This window comes from Triticum dicoccoides, chromosome 5B (genome assembly GCF_002162155.2).
Source record: "Triticum dicoccoides isolate Atlit2015 ecotype Zavitan chromosome 5B, WEW_v2.0, whole genome shotgun sequence".
Classification (NCBI taxonomy): domain Eukaryota; kingdom Viridiplantae; phylum Streptophyta; class Magnoliopsida; order Poales; family Poaceae; genus Triticum; species Triticum dicoccoides.
In genome coordinates, this window is record NC_041389.1 from 567,947,602 (window position 1) to 567,958,428 (window position 10,827).

Sequence of the window (10,827 nt, forward strand, 5' to 3'; positions counted from 1 at the left end):
GGATTTTTGGAGTCCTTTTAGTATTTCTTTTCTTCGTTTTTCTGCGCGGAATTATTTAAAAAAAAGTCAACCGACCTAGCCGGGCCGTGCCCGACTACGACTCCAGCCCGGCCGGCCTTCAAGAGGCGAGGCCCGAGCCACCCCAAACCCTAGCCCCGCCCCCAGCTGATACGCCGCCGCCGCCAGACTCTGCCGACCTCGCCGCCCCGTCGGAGTTCCCGCCGCCGCCACCGCCCGTCCCGAGGTAGCCGCCGGTTTTCGTTAGAAAACCATAGGTTTTTTTTAGAAACCCTCGGTTATATTTTTTTCGATCGGTTTTTTTCCTGGTTTAGTTATTTAGCGAACGCCCGTTCGTACGTTTGGTTTTACAAACGGTTTTCACCCGTTAGCCGCAGACAGTGAACGTTCGTTCGTTAGCCTTTTCGTCAGTTTCTCTTTTTCCAGGGTTTTTCGCGATTATTTTCGATCGCGATTTCTGCCCTGATTTTCGTTTTAGTTTATCTTTTCGCTCGTTTATCGGAATCAGGCGATTCAAGAGCCCAGATCTTTGTCTTGAAGCCCTCTTTCTATTTAAAAAAACATAAACAAGATTTTGTTACTGTAAAATTTGACTTAAGTCTAGATTAGTAAACGGATCTTGTTTCTTTCGCAGTTTGAGTTTCGTTGCTTCGTTTGATTTGATTCTTTTTGCAAACCGGAGTTCTTAAGTTGAACTTTCTAGTTAGATCTCTTATTTGAGTTTTACCCGTGCTTCTAGTTGAGTGCTTATTGTATGCTTGTTTGTTTGCGATAGAGTACCCGGAGTGCGAAGCGTGCTACTACGAGTCTCTAGGTTTCACGGATCCTCGGCAAGGCAAGTAACACTTTGATCATACCTCTTTACTACCCAGTTTTATTGCATTAGATCAATCCTCAAACAATTGCATGGTTAGGATCTGATTAATATGTGGGTTTTGGGAAGTAGATGATGAGGTAGAACCTATTGCCCTGTTTATTATCAAACCTATGGGAGTTACTTCTACGTTGCTTATATTGCTATGCTATGCTTGTACATGTGGTTTGGTTCAAGTGATTCATGACAGATGTGAGTATTGTTAATTAATGGTTTACTTAAGGTGGTTACTTAAATACACATATTGGTGGATTGCTTGAAGGCACCCTGGAGTACCCAGTGGTTGCCAGGGCACCTGGAGAATCTAGTGTTGTCCTAGGATATCCCGTAGTACCCGTGTGATCATCCTACGGTCCGCCATCCAGGCTCAAAGGGATCATAAGATTATTCATGCTAGAAACTTTCATGTGCAGCCACAAGCCAATATGGGCTCTGGCATAGTTGAGTAAGTTGCGTGAAGCTCTTGAAGAGGTAGACTAGCAGATGTAGTGGGTTGTGGGTGGTACTGTCTATCCAGAGTAGAGAGTTAATGCTTCAGAAAGACTGTGTCTCGAATCTCCGACCATGGATGTATTCGAGTCTTGTGGGGAAAACTGCGCAAACCTCTGAAGAGTTTACAAACTAATCATGGTTAGTCGTGTCCCAGGTTATGGACGTTTTGAGTATCTAGTTATTGGATTATCATGTTGATCTCATCACTATAAATATAATTTTATTGGGTTTAATGATGATGTTTAATTGGGATTGAGTTGGAGGAACCTTCTCAATGTTTAACAACCACCATGATAGTTAAATAAAATTTATTCCTTTGTTGTAGGAAAAAATTGGCTTTATGCAAAACTGTAACCATAGAGCTTTCCACCAGCCATATATGCATGTAGTGATAGCATTTATTCTGTTCTTTTCTCTATGTGTTACATTGCCAGCATATTCCATGTGCTGACCCGTTTCGGGCTGCAACATTCATGTTGCAGACTTTTCAGACGACGAGTAAGGTGCCATAGGTCATTGTCTTTCACTCAGTGATGCGGTTGGAGTTGATGGACTCACTTTATCTTCCAAGCCTTTCGCTGTTATCGTTTTTAGATGGCCCTACGCCATATTTATAGTAATAAGTTCTCTTTTGAGACATTCGATGTAATAAGTGTGCGATTGCTACTCTGTTATAAATCCTCAAGTACTGTGCATGTCAGCATTACCGATCCAGGGATGACACTAACGCACATAGATCAGACTGTTTGAGGTCTGGTCGCTACAAGATGGTATCAGAGCACACGCTGACTGTAGGACACGACCACTAAGCTAAAGCCCTAGATCACTACTCTCTTCTCATTTCTGACTCCTCTCCCTTTTCTACTCTTTAGGATGGCGGATGCAAGGAACAAGTTCACTCAACCGGATGAAGATACACCTTTTGGACGACACTTGAAGGAAGTCACTAGATACCTGAACATCGGAAGATATCATGGAGTCTTCCACCGATCAATTTTTCTAGTCGACCACCATATCAGTAGTAGTATCACCGCCCATGTGTATAGTATAGTCCGAGCCCTTTTGTAATGATAGTTAGACCGCTTGTATGCTCTTGTTTGAATTGATTGGAGTGATGTGTTTGTGTTTGTCTCATGTGCATATGGGTAGTGTTTTCCCTCTACATCTCATTCAATTCTATTTTCTCATCTTTTCTAAACCCATCAGATGCCTCCGAGATGCGACAATGGATTTGCTTTCCCACCGGAGCTCACTTAGTTGATCCAGCAGCAGAATGCCTTGATGCAGATACTAGTCCAGAATCAGAACCAGGGGAACAACAACAACAACCAACCAACCAACCACCACCACCACTTGTTGATCACTTAGCCCGTTTTCTAAGGTTGAATCCATCAGTGTTCTCTAGTAGCAGCGAGCCGATAGTTGCAGATGATTGGCTCTGCAAGATTGGAAGGGAGTTGACCACTGCAGGATGCACATATGCGGAGAGAGTGTGTTTTGTCGCACATCAGCTTGATGGACCCGCAGCATCATGGTGGGAGAATTTCACAGCCACTTACCCCATCGACACTGTCACATGGGACCAGTTTCAGAAGGCTTTTCGCACTACCCATGTTTCAGCAGGAGCTATGGCCATGAAGAAGCGCGAGTTTCGCAACTTGTGCTAAGGAGGACGCACAGTGGGCAAGTATGTGGATGATTTTAGTAAGTTAGCATGTTATGCCCCAGATGACATTGCTACGGATGCAGCTAAGAAGGAGAAGTTTCTGGAAGGACTGAATGATGAGCTGAGCATGCAGTTGATGGTGGCAACCTTCAACAACTACCAGGAGTTGATAGATAGAGCTCTCATGATTGAAGGGAAGCAGCAGCAGATTGACAATCACAAGAGGAAGTATGGACAAGGGAAGTACAATTCTGGAGCTCAGCAGAGACCCCGTTTTACCCCGAACTCGAGAGGACCCCTTCACCATAACCATGGAGGTCACAATCACAATGGAGGGAGTTCGCATAACCATAGTGGCCCCAAGAATGGGAATGGTAATGGAGGAAGCAACGGACAGAACCGTTCCAACCCCGCAACGCCCGCCAAGAAGGATATAAGTCACATTACTTGTTTCAAGTGCAGGAAGAATGGACATTATGCCACGGAGTGTTCTGAAGCAAAGAATGGAAATGGCAATGGAAGCTCTAGGAAGAAGCCCAACCCTTTCAATAGGGGACAAGTGAACCACGTTACCGTGGAGGAGGTTGAAGCGCAGCCCGATGCAGTAATAGGTAAGTTTTTGGTTAAGTCATTTACTACAATCATTCTTTTTGATACTGGTGCATCGCATTCATACATATCAAGGGGATTTGTGGATAAGTTTAACCTGCCAACCCAAGCCCTTAGGTCACCCATGTTAGTAACCTTGCCAGGAGCAGAGTATATGGCTAGTCTATGGTGCGACCGGTTACCATTAAGGATTGGTAACTACGTGTTTCCCTCAGACCTAATAGTATTGGAGTCACAAGGACTGGATGTAATATTAGGCATGGATTGGTTGTCGAAGTATGGAGGGAACATTGATTGCGCTAAGTTGATTTTTCCCACCACCCCAGAAGGAAGAAGGATCAAGTATGTATCCCGACATGTGCCGAAGAGGACTCAAGTGAATTCCTTATCAGGAGTTGTACAGGAGGAAGTACCAGTGGTGAAGGATTTCCCTGATGTATTTCCAGAAGAGTTGCCAGGCATGCCACCGGATAGAGACATTGAGTTTTTGATTGAGCTTTTGCCAGGCACAGGGCCAATATCTAAGAGACCGTACAGGATGCCCGCAAAGGATTGGAGGAAATTAAGAAGCAGATTAAGGAGTTATTGGATAAAGGCTATATTCGCCCAAGTTCATCACCTTGGGGATCACCAGTGCTTCTAGTGGAGAATAAGGATGGATCGTTGAGAATGGTTGTCGATTATAGTGGATTGAATGAAGTGACGATCAAGAACAAGTACCCACTGTCGATGATCAATGATTTGTTTGATCAGTTGCAAGGAGCTAAAGTATTTTCCAAGATCGATCTGCGATCAGGTTACCACCAGCTGAAGATTCGAGAGCAGGATATACCTAAGACAACTTTTACCACAAGGTACGGGCTATATGAGTATACAGTTATGTCATTTGGTCTAACTAACGCACCTGCCTATTTCATGAACATGATCAACAAAGTGTTTATGGAGTTCTTGGATAAGTTCATTGTGGTGTTCATTGATGATATTCTGGTTTACTGAAGAATGAAGAGGGGCATAGGGAGAATTTGCGTTTGGTACTTGGGAAGCTCAGAGAACATCAACTATATGCCAAGTTCAGCAAGTGTGAGTTTTGGTTGAAGGAAGTTCGATTCCTCGGACATGTTATATCCGGAGAAGGAATTGCAGTAGACCCCACCAAGGTTGTCATTGTGACAAATTGGGAAGCACCCACGTTAGTTGGAGAGATCCAGAGTTTTCTTGGACTCGCAGGATACTACAGGAGGTTCATTGAGAATTTCTCCAAGATTGCAAAGCCCATGACGGAGTTGTTGAAGAAGGACACCAAGTTCAATTGGACTGAGGAATGAGAGGCCAGTTTCCAAGAGTTGAAGAAACGTTTGGTTACAGCTCCAGTGTTAATTCTTACAGATCAACGCAAGGATTATCAAGTGTATTGCGACGCTTCTCGTCGAGGACTTGGAGCAGTGCTTATGCAGGAGGGAAGAGTTGTCTCCTATGCCTCACGACAGCTTAAACCCCATGAGTTGAATTATGCTATGCATGATTTGGAGTTAGCAGCCGTAGTGCATGCGTTGAAGACATGGAGACATTTTCTCATCGGAAACCATTGTGAGGTGTACACGGATCACAAGAGTTTGAAGTATATCTTCACACAGAAGGAGTTGAGTCTCAGGTAGAGGAGATGGTTGGAGCTCATCAAGGATTATGATATGAGGTTGCATTATCATCCCGGGAAGGCTAACGTAGTAGCTGATGTGTTGAGTCGCAAGAGCCATGTCAATACGCTCATGACCAGGGAGTTACCCAAGGAGTTAGAAGAGGATCTTCGTGAGCTATGTTTGGAGATAGTTCCGAGAGGTTATGTAGCAACATTGGAGATTCAGTCAACTTTGATGGATAAAATCAGAGAAGCTCAGAAGACGGACAAGGAGATTGCCGAGATAAAGGAAAAAATGAGCAAAGGAAAAGCTAAGGGATTTCGTGAGGATGAGCATGATACCTTATGGTTTGAGGACCGCATATATGTGCCTAATGACCCGGAGATCAGGAAGTTGATTCTGCAGGAGGCCCATGATTCGCCGTATTCGATTCACCCAGGAAATACCAAGATGTATCTGGATTTGAAGGACAGTTTCTGGTGTACCGGAATGAAGAAGGATATTGCAGAGTATGTAGCTGTTTGTGATGTATGTCAGAGAGTGAAGGCAGAGCATCAGAAGCCAGCAGGATTGCTACAGCCATTGCCGGTACCCGAATGGAAGTGGGATAAGTTAGGCATGGATTTTATCATGGGATTGCCCAGGACTCGTTTAGGCTATGACTCGATATGGGTTGTAGTCGATCGTTTGACGAAGGTAGCTCATTTCATCCCAGTGAAGACCACTTAAGCCAGTGCTAAGTTGGCAAAGATATACATGACCAGGATCGTATGTCTGCATGGAGTTCCGAGGACCATTGTATCAGATAGAGGAACCCAGTTTACCTCAAAGTTTTGGAATCAGTTGCATGAAACTTTGGGTACGAGGCTAGAGTTCAATACAGCCTTCCATCCATAGACAGATGGATAGACTGAGAGAGTCAATCATATTCTGGAGGACATGTTGAGAGCTTGTGTGCTAGATTATGGATCTAGTTGGGACGACAATTTGCCGTATGCGGAGTTCTCTTACAATAATAGTTATCAAGCCAGTTTTAAGATGGCCCCTTTCGAAGCTTTGTACGGAAGGAGGTGTAGGACACCGTTGCTGTGGGATGAAGTTGGAGACTGACAGTTGTTTGGTCCAGATTTGATTAAAGAGTCTGAAGAGAAGGCTAAGCTGATTCGCGATAGACTCAAGGTAGCCCAGTCCAGGCAGAAGAGCTATGTGGATTCAAAACGCAAGGAGACAGTTTACGAAGTCGGAGATAGAGTTTATCTTCATGTGTCCCCACTTCAAGGAGTTAAGCGATTTGGAGTTAAGGGAAAGTTAGCACCACGTTTTGTGGGACCATACAAAGTTTTGGGACGTATGGGAGAAGTTGCTTACAAGTTGGAATTGCCCGAAGGATTGTCAGGAGTTCACAATGTGTTCCACGTTTCCCAGTTGAAGAAGTGCCACGCAGAGATGGCTGACATTCCACTAAGAGATACAGTACCATTGGATGCGATTCAGTTAGATAGCGATTTGACCTATGAGGAGAAACCAGTCAAGATTCTCGAGTTTGCCAGCCGAGTCACACGTAGTAAGGTTATCAAATTCTGCAAAGTTCAGTGGAGCCACCATACCGAGGATGAAGCCACCTGGGAACGAGAGGAAGACCTACGGAAGGACCACCCTCGCCTATTTTCTAGCCAACCCAAATCTCGAGGGCGAGATTCATCTTAAGGGGGGTAGGTTTGTAACATCCCAAATTTTCAATTTGGAATGTTATATGATACGTCTCCAACATATCTATAAATTTTGATTGTTCCATGCTATTATATTACCCCTTTTGGATGTTTATGGGCTCTATTTTACACATTTATATCATTTTTGGGACTAACCTACTAACCGGAGGCCCAGCCCATATTGCTATTTTTTTGCCTATTTCAGTATTTCAAAGAAAAGGAATATCAAACGGAGTCCAAACGGAATGAAACCTTTGGGAGCCTGATTTTTGGAACGAACGTGATCCAGAGGACTTGGAGTGCAAGTCAAGAAGCAGCCGAGGCTCCCACGAGATAGAAGGCCCCTCCCCCCTATAGGGAGCGCCCCCCTGTCTCATGGGCCCCTCGGGCGTCCACCGACGTACTTCTTCCTCCTATATAAGCCTACGTACCCCAAAAACATCCAGGGAGCAGGCGAAACACAATTTCCACCACCGTAACCTTCTGTATCCGCGAGATCTCATCTTGGAGCCTTCGCCGGCACTCTGCCGGAGGGGGAATCAACCACGGAGGGCTTCTACATCAACATCCTTGCCCCTCCGATGAGTTGTGAGTAGTTTACCATAGACCTACGGGTCCATAGTTATTAGCTAGATGGCTTCTTCTCTCTTTTTGGATCTCAATACAATGTTCTCCCCCTCTCTTGTGGAGATCTATTCGATGTAAACTCTTTTTGCGGTGTGTTCGTCGAGATTCGATGAATTGTGGGTTTATGATCAAGTTTATCTATGAATAATATTTGAATCTTCTCTGAATTCTTTTATGTATGATTGAGCTATCTTTGCAAGTCTCTTCGAATTATCAGTTTGGTTTGGCCTACTAGATTGATCTTTCTTGCCATGGGAGAAGTGCTTAGCTTTGGGTTCAATCTTGCGGTGTCCTTACCCATTGACAGCAGGGGCAGCAAGGCACGTATTGTATTGTTGCCATTGAGGATAAAAAGATGGGGTTTATATCATATTGCATGAGTCTATCCCTCTACATCATGTCATCTTTCTTAATGCATTACTATATTCTTATGAACTTAATACTCTAGATGCATGTTGGATAGCGGTTGATATGTGGAGTAATATTAGTAGATGCAGGCAGGAGTCGGTCTACTTGTCACGGACGTGATGCCTATATACATGATCATGCCTAGATAATCTCATAATTATTCGCTTTTCTATCAATTGCTCGATAGTAATTTGTTCACCCACCGTAATACTTATGCTATCTTGAGAGAAGCCACTAGTGAAACCTATGGCCGCCGGGTCTATCTCTTATCATATTTCCTTCCTATCTACTTTTGGCATCTTTACTTTTTGCATCTATATTATGAAATACCAAAAATATATTTATCTTATCTTACTATCTTTATTAGATATCACTTTCGCAAGTGGCCGTGAAGGGATTGACAACCCCTTTATTATGTTGGTTGCAAGTTCTTAGTTTGTTTGTGTAGGTGCGTGGGACTTTTGAGGAGCCTCCTACTGGATTGATACCTTGGTTCTCAAAAACTGAGGGAAATACTTACGCTACTATTGCTGCATCACCCTCTCCTCTTCGAGGAAAACCAACGAAAGCTCAAGATGTAGCATTATACATTAGATCATTATTGCATATCATATTTTAATGCATTTTGGGTTGATCCTAGAAATTCTACGCAACTCAAGGACCCACTGAGAGAGTTGGGGATTTCGTTATTTTCATTTTTGAGTTTACTCAAATTTTTGAAAATAGGATTGTTTGATTTTAATTATTTTTCTTTTCAAATATTTCTTTAATAAAAATAAAAGAGAGGGGGTAAAATGAATTCCCCAAAATAAAGAAATATTGGAGGTTAAATTTTAAAATCAAATAAGAATTTTATTTGGAGTTTTATCGCTATTTTATTTGAATTAGGAAAAAAATACGTTTTCCAAAATTGCATTAGAGGCCCAAATAAATGTTCGTTTTGTCCGCTATATTTTTAGAGGACAGGGAAAATGTATTTCAGGATTTTTGGAGTCCGTTTAGTATTTCTTTTATTTGTTTTTCTGCGCGGAAATATATAAAAAAAGTCAACCGACCTAGCCGGGCCGTGCCTGACTAGGACTCCAGCCCGGCCGGCCTTTAAGAGGCGAGGCCTGAGGCGCCCCAAACCCTAGCCCCGCCCCCGCCCGATACGCCACCGCCACCGGACGCCTCGCCGCCGACCTCGCCGCCCCGCCGGAGTTCCCGCCGCCGCCGCCGCCCGTCCCAAGGTAGCCGCGGGTTTTCGTTAGAAAATCATAGGTTTTTTTTAGAAACTCTCGGTTATATTTTTTTAGATCGGGTTTTATTTTTTTCCCGGTTTAGTTATTTAGCGAACGCCCGTTCGTATGTTCGTTTTAACGAACGGTTTTCACCCATTAGCCGCACACAGCGAATGTTCGTTCGTTAGCCTGTTCGTCGGTTTTTCTTTTTCCAGGGTTTTCCGCGATTATTTTCGATCGCGATTTCTGCCCTGATTTTCATTTTAGTTTATCTTTTCGCTCGTTTATCAAAATCTGGCGATTCAAGAGCCCAGATCTTTGTCTTGAAGCCCTCTTTCTATTTAAACAACTTAAACAAGATTTTGTTATTGTAAAATTTTACTTAAGTCCAGATTAGTAAACGGATCTTGTTTCTTTTGCAGTTTGAGTTTCCTTGCTTTGTTTGTTTTGACTTTTTGCAAATCGGAGTTCTTAAGTTGAACTTTCTGGTTAGATCTCTTATTTGAGTTTTACATGTGCTTCTAGTTGAGTGCTTATTGTATGCTTGTTTGTTTGCGATAGAGTACCCGGAGTGCGAAGCGTGCTACTACGAGTCTCTAGGTTTCACGGATCCTCAGCAAGGCAAGTAACACTTTTATCATACCTCTTTACTACCCAGTTTTATTGCATTAGATCAATCCTCAAACAATTGCATGGTTAGGATCTGATTAATATGTGGGTTTTGGGAAGTAGATGATGAGGTAGAACCTATTGCCATGTTTATTATCAAACCTAGGGGAGTTACTTCTACGTTGCTTATATTGCTATGCTATGCTTGTAGACGTGGTTTGGTTCAAGTGATTCATGACATATGTGAGTATTGTTAATTAATGGTTTACTTAAGGTGGCTACTTAAATACACATCTGGGTGGATTGCTTGAAGGCACCCTGGAGTAACCAGTGGTTGCCAAGACACCTGGAGAATCTAGTGTTGTCCTAGGATATCCCAGAGTTCCCGTGTCATCATCCTACAGTCCGCCACCCAGGCTCAAAGGGATCATAAGATTATTCATGCTAGAAACTTCCGTGTGCAGCCACAAGCCAATATGGGCTCTGGCATAGTTGAGTAAGTTGCGTGAAGCTCTTGAAGAGGTAGACTAGCAAATGTAGTGGGTTGTGGGTGGTACTATCTATCCAGAGTAGAGAGTTAATGCTTCATAAAGACTGTGTCTCGAATCTCCGACCATGGATGTATTCGAGTCTTGTGGGGAAAAGTGAGCAAACCTCTGCAGAGTGTACAAACTAATCATGGTTAGCCGTGTCCCCGGTTATGGACGTTTTGAGTATCTAGTTCTTGGATTATCATGTTGATCTCATCACTCTAAATATAATTTGATTGGGTTTAATGATGATGTTTAATTGGGATTGAGTTGGAGGAACCTTCTCAATGTTTAACAACCACCATGATAGTTAAATAAAATTTATTCCTTTGTTGTAGGGAAAAAATTGGCTTTATGCAAAACTATAACCATAGAGCTTTCCACCAGCCATATATGCATGTAGTGATAGCATTTGTTATGTTCATTAC